At 35.4% G+C, this 5,357-nt stretch overlaps 1 pseudogene; it reads left to right on the forward strand.

The window, feature by feature from the left end:
- The first annotated feature begins 991 nt into the window (after positions 1 to 991).
- Positions 992 to 4,889, forward strand: LOC111392462 (annotated as a pseudogene).
- Positions 4,890 to 5,357: the final 468 nt, after the last annotated feature.

The raw sequence follows: 5,357 nt of genomic DNA on the forward strand, positions 1-5,357 counted from the left end.
CAAAAAGGGGTGTTCTTTTATTGGCGATGACTTTACAATTGGAAATTAAAAACAGAATGCCTCCAAAGGGCGCAAGCACACGAATTACTAAAAAAAGTGTTTAAGTTTAAGCTAAGGAATTTAAAATTACACATTCTTTATTCGAGAGTTTTTGATTCCGTCCTTTGCTCTGTGTCTTTTCTCCCTTTTATACTTCATGGATGATCTCTTTGTGATCAAACGCCTAGAAACTGCTTGATCGTTCTACAACTGCCCACTTTCCTCGTAATGGCTAACTTGTCATGAAACTGCCTTTTTTAACTGCTGCCATTACTCTTCGTCGTTCAACCGTTTTCGATTGAATTCCTTGAATCGTGGAACGTGATAGGGCTACTTTAATAACTGCACTTCTTGATAACCACATCACTTTATATTTGTTAAAACCTTGGGCGACCTGAAGGTTTGGACGAGAATAGAGTAACAGCTCTGGGCGATTGCATGGCACTCTATTCCCTCAAATTCTGGGCGACTTGCAAACTTGGACGATAGCGTTACCGCGTTCTTGGGCCTCTCTATTTGGACCTTCATCTTGAATTGTTTGATTGGGCTTCGTTCTTTGAGCTATCTGATTTGGGGACCCTCCAATTGGATTTCATTTCTTGGACCGTTCGATTTGTACTGAATTTTTATGTGTCAACAATAAAAATGCGATGAAAAAAAGTCATTTCATTAATAAGTATGACAATAAGTAAAGATTAAGAACCTCCAATACAATTAGAATATGATTTACTTGTAAGAAAGCGAGGTGTCAATATAATCATTTAAAAATGACCAGTTACAACTAATTTATCATCAAAATAGTAATCAAATTTAAGAAAGAAAGAAAAAAAAAGCATGGGGAAATTTTATTTTATTTTATTTTAATTTTTTTTAGTAATCAAATTTAAGAAATTAATCAATGGGGAAAAAAAAAGAACAAAGAAAAGAGCCAGAGAATCATGCAAAGAAAAAAGCTTGGAATTAGTATCTTGGATTTGACAGATTTTCCAAAGTTCACTTCTTTCACGGACCCCAAAGACTTTGAAAGTTCAACACCTCATAATTATCATTTGATAATCTATTTTCTCATAGGCTTTGGAAGTCAACTGACCTAAGATGAAATCACGCGTTAACAAGTACTCCTTCCAAATACTTGGTGCAAATTTATTTCGTAGATTGTTTCAATTCTCGGCCACAGTGAAAGCATGAGGCACAGAAGAAGCTTGTGTTTATTCTCAGTGTGTGTCCTTTTCTGGTATATGGAAGGCAAATTATGTTTGGGAAGTGACAAACTTCCAGAGGGCAATTCTCTTTCAGGCAGTGACACAATAATATCTGAAGATGGCACTTTCGAATTGGGATTCTTCTCCAAAACAGGTACTTCTGATAATAATCTGTATCTAGGCATCTGGTACAAAAACATTACAGAAAAGACCATAGTTTGGGTAGCAAATAGAGAAAAACCTATGCGTAATACGGCTGGTTCGAGACTCAGAATATCGGCCGACGGGGATGGTAATCTAATCTTGTTTGATGAGTCTGATAAAGTTTGGTCTACAAATATGAGCTCAGTATTTCCAGCTTCTGTTGAAGCAGTGCTTCTTGATGTAGGAAATTTAATTGTAAGAGATGTCGCAAAAAAGTCTGTCATTTACTGGCAGAGCTTTGATCATCCAACGGATACATGGCTGCCGGAAGGGAAACTCGGGTTCAATAAAATTAATGGAAATATGCAGCAGTTGACGTCGTGGAAAAATGCAGATGATGTTTCGACTGGGATGTTCTCAGTGGGGATATCTCCAAATGAAACTAACAAGTATTTTTTAGAGTGGAATAAGTCTAAGAGTTATTGGAGTAGTGGATCTTGGAATGGAACAATATTTTCTTCTGTTCCTGAATTGAGTTATGGCAAAAAATTTGTGTTTGTTTCCAATGAAAATGAAAGCTATTACACCTACACTAATGTAGATACTGCTGTTCTATCAATGCTTAGGATAACGCCATCCGGAAAGTTTGAGCAGCTCACATCTTTCAAATCCTCGAGTAATTTGAGTGTAAGCTTTGTTCAACCTCGAAAGGAAAGTGACATTTATGCATCTTGTGGAGCATTTGGCATATTCAGTAACAACTCTTCAACAACCTGTTCATGTTTACAAGGTTTTTCCCCAATATCAGCTGAAGCAACGGGACGAAATGATTGGTTTGGTGGCTGTGAAAGAAAACTCACCCTGCAGTGTGAAAATAGTACTTCAGGAAAAGGAAAAATAGATGAGTATTTGAAGATTTCAAACATTAGATTGCCTGCTAACCCTAACGTATATCCTGTTCAAAATGACGAACAATGTAAATTAGCATGCACACAGAATTGCACCTGCACGGCTTATGCATTCAATGATAGAGGGTGCTTTTTCTGGGAAGGAGCTTTTTATGATGTACGCCAACTTTCAAACAATGACTAAAGTAGACAGGATCTGTACCTGAAAGTTTCCAATGCTGATCTTCCCAATACTGCAGGTTGGTGGTAAACAAGTGCCACAAATAAATCTTATCTAATATCTGAGTCCATAGCTTTGTAGTTTTTGTTTCACTCGGTAAATTATAATATCTAATTGATTCATTCAGGAAAACGGAAGATATTGCCTGTGGTACTGGCAGTGTTGGTTCCATTGGTTGTACTTGTTTCAGTATGCTTTATAGGATGCTTCTACAAAAGGAAGATCAAGCAAAAAGGTTTACAAAATAAACTGGTCTTTGTCCAATTTCCTGCTATTCAATTAATTATAATTGGTTGAATAAGAACATTAATCAACCATTGTTATTCTATAGGAACACGGAAAAAGAGCTCCAAACAGGACTTATTGTCATTTGATTTTAGTTATATTGGTAATAGAGCCAATGATGAAACAAATCTACAAAAGGGAAGGAAAGAAGACTTCGATTTGCCAATGTTTAGTTATGCAAGTGTTTCTAAAGCAACAGACAACTTCTCAGCAGAGACTAAGCTTGGAGAGGGAGGATTTGGACCTGTTTACAGGGTAACATTATGAGCTATATTACTCGTATGGAAAGCGTGGATTGGAGTTAAAAGTGTCGTTTCAATAATTCTTTTGCTTCTTTCTTTTTGTTTCAACTGTTGACAGGGAAAACTATTAAACGGGCTAGAAATAGCCGCGAAGAGGCTTTCCCAAAGATCTGTACAAGGGTTCGTGGAATTTAGAAACGAGGTTGAATTAATTGCTAAACTGCAGCATAGGAATCTTGTTAGACTGTTAGGTTGCTGTGTTGATCAAGATGAGAGCATACTGATCTATGAGTACCTGCCTAATAAAAGTTTGGATTTCTGGCTATTTGGTTAGTTTTATTTCATAGCATATACAAGTTTCGCCATACAATTCTGATGACTCGGAATTGTTTTAGACCAAAATACCTGTCAGTGACTGGTGTTTTGATCTAAAATGACCCGATCATTTAAGACAACATTATTTATCCTCGGGGACTATCCTGATTGGTCAAAAGACTTGGAGCAGATTTGAAGAAAGAAAAGATTCTAGATTGGGCAACTCGAGTTCAAATTATTGAAGGAATTGCTCAGGGACTTGTTTATTTACATGAATATTCAAGGATGCGGGTTGTTCATCGAGATTTGAAGACCAGCAACATCCTATTAGACAATGAAATGAACCCGAAGATATCAGATTTTGGCATGGCACGTATATTTGGGGGCAACAATTCAAATATTAATACGCAACGAATTGTTGGAACATAGTAAGTAACAACTGAACGTTGAACATATAACAATTACTTAGCATGAGTTACAATTATGGAATGATTTTTGTTATTAAAAGTGTTATATTTCATGTTAATTAGTGGTTATATGGCTCCCGAGTATGCAGTTGAAGGTTTTTTCTTCTTCAAATCTGATGTGTTCAGTTTTGGAGTATTGGTTCTTGAAATTTTAAGTGGCAAGAAGAACACTGGTTTCTATGAAGAAGACTGCCTCAGTCTTCTTGGACGTGTAAGTACATATTTTACATTTGCTTTCTTGGTTTTGCACTTTCACGGTTTGTTCGAAAAGAAAGTCTGTTATAACCACAAGCAAGAACTATTGACTTGTGGTCCATGAACTGTCTTTTCAGCATATGAACACTGGAAATACTAGGTGAGTGAAAACGGGATCATATTGAGAAGTTACTGTGATAGTTTCCCTTAAACAGAATTTATTTATTGTTGAATTATGTGAAGCCTAATCATATTATACACTCATGTCTTTGTCACAAATTAATTTATATTACAAGGATACATCGAGCATTAATACTTATATAACGTCACACTCATATTCGTACTATATAAGTTCTGAGAGATTTGCTCCTTTTCTTATTGCTTAATTGTTTAAGTAGGGATAATAGCTTAATTCAGGAAACTTAAATGACAGTTAAATTTTGCAGACATGGGAATTATGGACTTCAAATAGAGCAGTGGAACTAATGGACCCTACACTAGGTTCTCCAAAACCTTCATTGCTAAGATATATTAACTTGGGACTACTGTGTGTCCAAGATAACCCAAGACATCGACCTACTATGTCGACTGTTATTTCCATGCTCAACAATGAAGTAGCACCTTTACCAGCACCTAAGCAGCCAGCTTTTACTACCGGTCGAAGTATGATAAACACGGCCTCTTCGTCTAACAGTACTGCTGGAAATTATTCTCTCAATGACTTGTCTCTTTCAATGGTTGAACCAAAATAAAAGGTTCAATGAATTTTTAAGTTTCTGTTTTTGTTCAATTGTGTGTTTGACAATGCATAATTTAAGATTCAGCGACTATTTGTATTAGGTGTACTAGATTGATTGTATATTTTTATTTTATGCCTTCTTTTTTAACCTTGCTCAAAGAAAGGCGACTTCCAAACAATGCTGCAAATGATAAAAATTTAGAGAGAAAACGCAACATATTTAAGATAAAAAGCAGTATGTCAATTTACCCTCAGAATGTACAAAGAAATTACATTGAATAAACAATTGTGGATATAAAGAACTCTAGCAAACTATCATACAAAAATTTTATAAAAAATTGAACATACCATCCTTATTGTCAGCTGCAAGACATCAATATTTATTTTCAAGACACATATTTTTAAATAAAAGCATGGACAAGAACAACAGAGTAACAACCAATAATACAAGATTATGCCATGTTTCACCAACTGTGTATCATGTAACTTGACAGTGTTTTTTGTGCTATAAAATTTGTACCTCGCCACATCACCATAACATCCCCAATTTTATACAATCTCTACAACTTTAAAAAAAAAAAAAAAAAAAAAAAAAACAAAA

Source organism: Olea europaea, unplaced genomic scaffold (assembly GCF_002742605.1).
Source record: "Olea europaea var. sylvestris unplaced genomic scaffold, O_europaea_v1 scaffold9319, whole genome shotgun sequence".
Taxonomy (NCBI): domain Eukaryota; kingdom Viridiplantae; phylum Streptophyta; class Magnoliopsida; order Lamiales; family Oleaceae; genus Olea; species Olea europaea.